Genomic DNA, 9,885 nt, shown 5'->3' with positions numbered 1-9,885 from the left:
CCATGCCAGTGGGATCCTACTACCACATCTGAAATAATTACACTAATAATTTCCAACTACTAACACTGCAAATAAAAAAAAAACGAATAGCATTGCCATAAGCTTGCCTTGTTATCGGTGACTGTTGGCTTCCTTCATATGTATTGCAGAAATGGTTAGACAAAACAAAACTTGCATCTGAAAATTACAGCTAAACTCATGATGAGGTAACAGTGCACAGCTTCAGCACATTAAACATGGCACACATTTGGCAACATTGTTCAAGAACTTTGTAGCCACTACTCTATAGGGTACTCAATGTGAGCCCAAGGAAAAGGCGCTCCAACACGAGAAGAGTGTTGAACAGCTTGCGGTCGTACTGGATATTGAAGAGCCAGTAAGCAGATAAAACAGCCGCCAGCCCCTCCTCCCCATTTTTCACTGCAAACATCTCGCGGTCCACCTTGATGTGGAGGTCAGCCTCTTCAACGTCTTCTCCAGAAAATACGATGCAAGAGGTTGCAGGAACGCTCGGGTCCTGTAGTGGCAAGAAAAAATATTGCATCATCACCAACAGACCATGAATAGTATATTGTCACCTCTTCCTACTTATTCACCCTTTATAAAGCTATATGCAGGTTATACACGATTTCAATGTAAAAAAACAATGTTAACAATACAAATGGCTAGTTGACATTTATGGACCCAATTTTGGTTTATGCCCGACACAAATTTTGGGACCACACTCGGCAGTGTCTAGACTTCTTGAGATGGAGGCTTTATTTTATAATAAATATGTTCCACAGGATTTGCTGAGGCCAAAATTTGCACAGAATTTGCGTAATTTAAACATTGCTGAGAACTAAAACAGCGCACTTCTCTTCCAAGCTGTTTTGTGCATGCCATTTTAAATTCCACTTTCCCAAAAAAGTGAGTGCATTACAAGGCAGAAGCAAAAATTGCATCCATAATCCTTCATGTGATAACACTGAGGACAACACTGGAAACTATCTGGCATATATATATTGAATAAATAAATACTTTTTGCAATTTAGGAAGGTGATTGGCCCTTACTTGAAAGTGGCATTTTCAGTTCCATTTTTAAAGGAGTAGACACCTTATTTTAGTCGCATGTTTTCTTCTTTTAAATGATGCGGTAGACATAAGAAATGGTTGGCCATATGGTATTCGCATTGCCAAATAATTATTATTTGAATTTATTTTCTCATGTTCCAATTTCAGTTTCATCAATCCAACGAGGGATGTGACGTGCAGTTGAGGTCACGCAAGACATGAAAAAACGACAATATAATCACTGATATAGTTTCAATTCACTACAACGCTTAAACACGTTTCAAGAGCTATAGGCCACAAATGATGTATCAGCAGTTATATTGCAGCTTTCTTGCTGTCTTCTGTGACCTAAACACCAACTACACATCACAGGCATCGTTAGGATGAAATCAAAACAAACATCATGGAATAAATTCAATTATTCGTTCGTAGGCCAATAATACTGGGTGATCATGAATATTAATGTCCAATGCATCATTTAGAAGAAAATATGCATGCAAAAATTTGGCCCTTAAACTATAAATTCTTGGTGAACTATTGTCCTATACAATTTCATGTTATTTCTGGCACCTAGTTCCAAGACATATTTCAGGTTCTTTGTCGCTATTACTTCGTGGTTGCTCGGGCCCTGCTCATCACCACACTTGTAAATGAAGTCTCTCTCCAGTCCATTGGCATTCAAAATTCCAGTAATGTTATGCTTGCTCAGGCCCTGGTCGTCACCCCCCTTGTAAATAAAATAATCTCTTCAGTCCATTGACATTGGAAATGCCAGTAAGGTTAAGCGTATAAAGTCTGAAGACGCAACATGCTGTGCATTCATAATAGTAGCTGGCAGCTCCCCGGGGAACACCTTTATGCTTTTAGAGTACTTGCTTTACGTATTTCTTCACTACTTTGTTTGAAATATGATTCTTAAGATTGTTTTTATATTATTGGCTCCCAAAATTGGGGGAGCCACCTATACAATAGTGCAGCCATTGTCCGTATATGGTATTTATCTACCATGTTTATGTGCCATATGTTGCTAGGTAGCAAATACACAAGATAATAACCAACAATTGCTTAAGAAAAGTAAAAATTTCCTGAAAAAGAAACACTGCTTAAAAACATCAGTAAAAACGCAAACAAATGCAAATTATACAGTCGATTCTCTTGCCCAGAGAAGTCATGGCTGCTTCAGGTCCAACGTGATTTATTTGATTTAACCAAGCGCACCACCAGTTGGCAAGTGTTCCCCTCAAGCACTAGCTGTAGAATGAAATCTCAGTGCAGTTTTTGGAACTATCACAGGCGCACCATATGGCAAGGTTTTATGACGTCCCTTACCAGACAGCAGCAGTCCTCGAATAACAACCATATATTTAGGGAGTAGGACCTTTGGTCATTTTTTTATTCTACAAACTTTTCCTGTGGTTGTTGTCAAGCATGTTTATTTTTTTTCGGTGTATTATTGATGAATGAAATATTGACTTTTTCAAAAGTCACTAAGAATCCAAATCTCAGCGTTCTTGTTCGCGTGAAAAGTTTAACCAGTAATTATCGTGTAATGGTAATGCTTCGAGCTATGCTTGTGGAAGGAATTGCTATCATTAAAAAAAATAACACGAATTAAGTAAGGTAGCCAACAGACAAAACCGCAAGTGGAAGTTTTACTTCTCTAAGGACTATAGGCTGACATGTTAGCACTGGCTGGTCACGGTGGGTTGAGCAAATGACATGACGTAAAAAAAAACACCCTTTTTCCTTGATGTGCTAGTGAAACTCGTGGAAACTGTTCGAGTTTTTGTGTATATCGAAAGCCTACACACACACCGGCAGATACCTGCAGTTTGGCTCAAACCACTCCATATCCCACAATACATTGGTAGTCGCAACACAACTGAAAAGACCATCTGCAGTTCAAGAGAGGAGAGAAAAATATAGGAGAAAGCGATTATCATGGACCTCTTGAACAATGGCTACAAAAGAAGCTTCATTCACCACGTGTTGCAACAACTTGACCTGGGCGCCCACACACCCCTCAAACACTTTCCTACGCGAACCGTCAGTAATACTGCCTTCCGTCAGCCATCCCTTCGGATCTCCGTCACGTACATTTATGGTATAAGCAAACAGCTAGCATGAGTGCTGGGAAAGGAGGGTATCCATGTTGTGCAAAAACCCACATCAACGCTTCAGCGGCTCATACCACGACTATAAGATCGGCCTCCAAAAGAAGTTCCCATGATTAGTTTACCAGGTGCCTTGTGCCTGAGTGCTACACCTCCTACATCGGTGAGACGAACTTCCCAGAAAGAATTCAGCTGCACAAAAACGATGTAGGCAGTTTCAATGCAGAGCACAACGCCCTCGCAGAACATTGTGAGAAGCATGACCATCGCATCAACTTTGACGGCACCAGGGTCATTGGCACTAAAGCTAACCACATGAGGAGGCTCTACCTAGAATCGTGGTATATGCAAGCCATGCAAGGAAACCTGAACAAATCCACGGGAGCACTTCCAAGCGTATAACTGCACGACCTTCAAAGCCACCGGCAAGCACGACAACAAAGAGACCTAGACCAGGAAAGGTGGAAAGCACAACACAAGACTGCTCAAGAACGATATGTGTGGTCTTTCCGAGCGTCAGTTTTAAATTAAATCAAATCTTGGCTGGAGAGTCGTCCTTTACTGACAATTTTTTTAATAAGCCTGACAGACTTCAGTAGATGTTTACCTTTATAACGAAGATATGCACTCGCGTGTGCACTGCAGGTGTTGCAAAAATGGTGCGCTGCACTTTGACAGTGCTAACATTCTAGATGAAAGCAAAGATCACACGTAAACTCCTGGAAGCGCATCATACGAGGAAAAGATGCAATACCTCCGTGAGCAAAGCTTCAGTTTTCTTGTACAGATCAAAATAAGACCTTTTTCTGCCTCAAGATAAGATGCACCTTAGAGTGTATGTCGGCCCTAAGTTCACCATTGGGACACGTCTTTCGTTTCGCATTGTGTGCATGCATGCACGATGCAGCGTTTATATTTAGCCTGCCATGTTGCAAGAAATTGTTTGCGAGGTCTTGCGCTGCAGTTATGTCCTCGAAAAATCTAGTTTTTTCAGAGATCACGTGGACCTGACTACGCAGACTGAGAACTTATCTTCACAGGAATTCAGGTCGGCCATTTAAAAGTCGTTTATTCCTTTTTTAATGGGCCCAGATATCTGTTCCGATATAAATTAAGCTTGCCGTGTTTGACGCAGAACTATCACAGTAAAGCACAGTGCGTTTATGATGAATTTTGAGCTAAGCTCATGGGTACTAAACATTCACTGTAGCAGAACAAACTCGCAAGAAACTTATCTGCTCTTGCACAAAGATGACAGACCATTAAGTTCTTTGACATTGAAAGACAGAATCCGAAGTGCTGCAACTGTTAGGATGCCTCCAAAGCGAAAGGTTTATAGCGAACACTTTAATGCACTTGTTTAGTATCTTCCTAAAGTTCCCTAAATCTGTGACAAAGGTTGGTTTTGAAAACTATTAACGCTGTGACTTTCTGTCACTAAAAGCAAATGAACACTGGTGCTAGGGTAACATCCCCTTATTTATGTCGACTGCACCTTGAAGACCTTTCCCGTCAAGAATATTCTGTGCCTGCCATGGCACAGAATATTCTTGATCTACGCATGTAACTGTGCAACACTACGCCAGTTTATTTCCATTCCACAGATCAAACAACCTACCATTAAAGAATTTAAGTTTTAGAGAAGATATGAGTTGAAAACCTGAAGAACTGTCTTAAAAGAACCAAATAATTGAACGCAGATGTACTCTAATGTTATGCCTATGAGACGAAACCCTGCAAAAATAATGTCACGGAGTGTAGGTCTAAAAGCTGCCGATGAAGCCTTTGTAACAGTACTCACGTCGGGTTCGCAGCCTCTCCGGTGACATCTCACGAGCCTTTTGAAGTGATGCCATTACACTTGCTTCGCAAGGGATGTGTTTCATTTCTGCCATTTTCACAATTTTGTTGATCCCTTTTGCAATACAAGGTGATGGGTCAATCTTAGTCAGTCTTGCAAAGTCACTGCAAAATTGCAAAAAAAGATGTGTCCGAAGTGCACTACAAGAATCAAGCAAATACATAGCAGTTATTTTTACCATCATGTTATCTACAAGCACACAATTTACATTGAAGATTTGGAAAACGACAGATGTAAACAATCCAAGTGAGCACTCTGACCTCACGAAATAGAAATGGCATTTTTCTTCTGAAGGTGTATGAGAAACTGAAAATTTCTAGTCACACAGAAAAGAAAACCAAGTTATGGTGCTCATTGGTTACTCTTTTTTTATTGAAATAAAAATGAATCGAGTTGTCCCCATGTCTTAGCCACCACTACCCTTTTTCGCTTAACACAGAAAAGTTTTTTAAAAATTGTCGCAGTTTCACCCGAAAGGCGAAGCATCAATTGCGATAGCAAATTAGTAGAGAGCTATACGGAGTAAGCATAGTAGTTTTATCAGCTGTATAAATTTGGACATGCAGCAGCATCAGCAACGCGCAGTACTGTTGTCGACACCGTCGTCGTGCCCGCGTTCGCACCGAACGTGCCCGGCGTTGGTGACTGTTGCCGGTGCCTCTGCGGGTGGCTCGGAGGTTTTCGACGAGATCTGAACAGGACACTCGTCGAGCAGCGCCGGAAGTCTTTACCCACCTTCTGTCTCCCAACGTTTTTACATAAATAGGGATTTGGTGCGGCAGCTAAACGTCGCCTCCCCTCCCTCCTTTCCCCCACCCCCCGGCCTTTCACGCCATGAAAGAAGTCGTATTTGCTTATATATATATATATATATATATATATATATGGTGATTGTAAAGGAGAAAAGAGATGCTTAATTCTGCAGCCCTTCATGGAGCACAGCGCAGAAGCGCGTTTGTCTTCCGCCATGTGTTCGCTCGCCATGAAAGTGCGCGTCCCTCGCGCCCTTTCAGTCGCACATACAGCATACGGCGATTTCATCACCGTTGACGTCATACGGAACCTCACGGCGACGGCAGAAATCCGCTTTGGAGTGTCCATGTAGTTGCTATCGCAATAATAAAAAAGAAAGTCTTGCTTTCGGTAAGTTCAAAAGTTATCTCTTCAACACAGTTCTCTAGTATTTTTCACACATAAGCACTATGCACACACACACACAATGTAGTTCAGTCAGTATTCACCAAAAATGCCAGTGTCTTCATACAAACGTTGAACGACTTTCATTGCTTTGTGGTGTACCTTTTGATGGCCAAGCGTCTGTGGCGCAAGGACAGCCTTGGTGACATAGCTAATGAGTCTTCTGCCCGAATACATTAGAGCACTAACTTTTTCATCAGATAAATATGTAGAGAGCAGTAGTCTTCTTTTAGTACACTAGAACATGTGTGTGCATTAAAATTAGTTTTTAAACCATTTACAAAAGCTCTAGTTCTTTTTGAATGCAGCCGCCTCCACAACCATGCAGGCTAAGTTAATGTAAATGCTGTTTCATACATAGTAGCAAAAGTACTTACCCTCTCAAAGCTCATCATGTATGGGTACTTCCTCTTCGCCTCATGAATATTATTTATCAAGGCCATCCTTTCATTGATTTGATCCTCGTTAGGGGAGCATTTGTGACATTCACAACTGAGCCAGTCCGTGTGCATTGCAAAACTTGTTTCGTCTTCTCCGGCTATTGTAGAGATAGCAACATCCTGAGGGAAGCAACACCAATATAGCTGATTGCAGCATAAATACACCTGCACTATGCAAGGAAATATTTCAGTAATGTTCAAGAGGTATTGTCAAAAGTTAACGGCCTCATTTACAATCCTTTTTATGTGATACATTTACACCAACACACAACTACGTAGGATTTCGTCAACCATGAAAATAGCTAATTAGGTGGATTAACATATGGCCTTGTTCCCACCTGCTAGACAGGCAGCAAACCCACAAAGGACTGTGGTCGAGCACCAAATAACTTTATTAGTATCCCAAAGGCCTCGTTTCAACTGTATCCTTGCATTTTGTTGCAATTGGTCTTTCTGATTTATGGTATTTAGTTTTGCCTAGCTAAATTGATTTGTTAAATATTTGGCCAGCCTAAATTGAATCACGAATCCAAAATACTTTGATACCACCTCAAAACAGAGAGCACTAAAAAGACAGAATTAAATTCTGAGCGCTTCTACTCAGTGAAAATTAGAAATAGTTGAAAGCATTATCAAATGAAAATACTACGGTCACCATTAGCTTGCTACACGTCATCCTAGATAAACAAATCAACATATTGTATTTCACTGCGGAATGCCCCCCACGATCTTTTGCACTTTGTGCCACTGGAGCTCCACTGTGGCTGTTTCTTCACTGCCCTTCCTGCGTGACCCAAACTTCGTGTGGTTCTCGCCCACACAACCATCCCTAGGGAGAACTCTTCGCTGATTCTTGAATCTGTAGCGCAAGGCTACCTTCCAGGAGTCCCGCGAGTTGCATGGACAATAGAATAATATTGTGCTCCAATTCAGAGGTCACTTATTGTAAAGGGCCAAATGAAATGTTTAGTAAGCATCATAGAAACAAAGAAAAGGCAAAGCAGTGCAAACAACACAAATGACAGAACACATGCTGATACTACCAATTGAAAGTGGTTTTATGATCATGTGCACTAAGTTCTCTCAAGAAAGAACAGAAAGATTAATGACACCCCAAAAAACAAAAGTCAGACACAATTTCTGAGAGAAAAGAACTTAAGATTTCAGGTAGAGCAGTTTCTTTACGAGTGTGGTCGAAGGCGGGCTGACGCAAGTCACTCCCCTCATGTAGATGATGAAAGCTTCATAGGTTTCCCTAGGTGTTTTTCCTTGATGTTAAAACGCACGTCTGGTGAAGCTTCTGTCCGCAGTTATTACGTTTGGAGTGTATGGGAATATTGCTCTCTGTTCCAGCCTCAATGAATTTGTACGCTCAAGGATTTTTACGATAATGGATGTGCCCAGAATCACATTGTCTAGAATCCCCACAGCTGGCTGCCCCAAGTAAAATAACAATTTACTTACAGCTCTACTTTCTACTACGTCCCTTAGTTGTGGGCTGTAAGCACACAGTAAGCAAATTACTACATCTCGAACTTTCTCACCAGCAAAACTATTTTATCATCTCAACAACTCGGCCAATAAAAAAGATAACAGAAAAATTTGGCGGTGCTCCAAATGCTCTCATGTATACAATGTGCAAAATACGCATGCTGCCACTCCAACCACGTTCCACCTACATATGCTCTTGTCATTATCAAACAGCAGATGCAAAACACGTAGCAGGTGCATTTGAAGTGGAAGCGTGCTCTGTCTTCAAATTTCTCAACGAAATTTAAGCTAGTTTAAGGCTACACATGCACATACCTCGACAGCCCCACGGGGGGTCTTCAGAAAAGTTCTAGCATCTTTTGGAAGATTCCGGAAAAACCCGTGTGCTCTTAGAAGTCGGAGAGGCGGTGTCAGGGACCTGTGAGTAATGTTACATTGTAGAGCCCACTTTGCAAGCGAAGCTGCGAAATTTTAGCTGCTAGTGCTTTGGCTTCCTGCCCGTTCTGCGGTTTCCAGCACGTCAGCGTTGAATACATCGGAAAACCGTTCTTCTGAATCCTCACCGGCTTCGGATAGTCACCAGTCGACGGAAACCTCCGCATTACGATCTGAACAATCTGAGCTGCTTTCTGTGCAACCTGGGCCGGTATTTTGTAGCGATGCCTTATGCTTTATTTACTAGTCTTAACATACACCACTCACGGCCAGCTGATCCAGTTGATAACGTGAACGGACCGTCGCTCTGACCACTGACCAAGCGCGAAAAGCGCGAAGGGGCATTAGCATCCGGAAAGGCATCGCTACAAAATACCAGCCTTGAACAATAGACTGTAGCCGCGCTACTGCTAACAGGCGTTGCGCTTACTGCACTGAAGCTAGGATACTCGCTTTCGGAGTAGCTCGCTTGCGGTTCACTTTTGGGCACGCTACTGCTAGCCCGTCGCGAACGCTTACTGAGCTGCCGGTACGCAAGGCTGTCGCCGGCCTCGACAGGCTGGCGAAGCGCTTCAAACAATTCGGCAACCTCGCGGCGTGCTCTGCTCTTGACATATCTCAACATAGTGTTCATAATCAATACACATACGCGTGCTAGCTGCGCCAACAAACGTTTACTTACCGTTACGAGACAAAGGGCTGCTGTTCCCACCGGAGCTCACATCGCGTCTTCTGTGCCACCGCTTTCGATGTTGCGATAAACAGACGTTCAAAGCTTGCGGTTCGTACGACTTTCCGATCGGTGGGCACTCTGGAGGACGCCAGTGACGATCACGCAGCCCCAGCCCCAGCAGCAATTCAAAAAACTAATGCAAACACGCGACTTCAATTTCACTCAGGCTCCGAGAAGAATGATGCCATCGCAACGCAAATACGCCGCCATAGCAGGCAGAAGGAAAACGCGAGACGTTGCGCCACAGCTGCTTCTTGCCAATTCTTCTTTATAATTGCTACTATAATTACGGTATTATTTTATAATATGAAATGTAATATTAGGTAATAATAATTATACAAAAAACACAACGTTCAGAAGGTTTTATCTTTAAAGTATAAACGAAAAGCTGTTGATTATTGTAGGCGCCATTTTGTTAAGGACAATTTACAGGACTTTGGCGTGAAATTTGAAATATTACGTTCATTTGCTAGAAAAAGTTATTTCGAAGAAACAAACAATTAGCACAATACTAATACCGATTGCTATACCTACACGTGCACCAACCAAAAATTATCGAAT

General features: G+C 42.0%; 1 long non-coding RNA gene across 2 annotated transcripts; it reads right to left on the bottom strand.

Moving 5' to 3' along the window:
* Positions 1–100: 100 nt before the first annotated feature.
* LOC119462876 (uncharacterized) lies at positions 101–9,483 on the bottom strand. 2 transcript variants are annotated; one of them, XR_007468286.1, is made up of 5 exons: positions 9,274–9,483; positions 8,472–8,574; positions 6,603–6,785; positions 4,969–5,132; positions 101–517 (listed from the first exon to the last, which is right to left on the bottom strand). It is a non-coding gene; the product is annotated as an uncharacterized LOC119462876 (long non-coding RNA). The 2 variants fall into 2 exon arrangements; XR_005194261.2 differs by lacking the exon at positions 8,472–8,574 and having other exon boundaries at positions 9,274–9,473.
* Between the last annotated feature and the right edge of the window lie 402 nt (positions 9,484–9,885).

This window comes from Dermacentor silvarum, chromosome 8 (assembly GCF_013339745.2).
Source record: "Dermacentor silvarum isolate Dsil-2018 chromosome 8, BIME_Dsil_1.4, whole genome shotgun sequence".
Taxonomy (NCBI): Eukaryota; Metazoa; Arthropoda; class Arachnida; order Ixodida; family Ixodidae; genus Dermacentor; species Dermacentor silvarum.
This window is presented reverse-complemented; position numbering and strand designations above follow the sequence as displayed.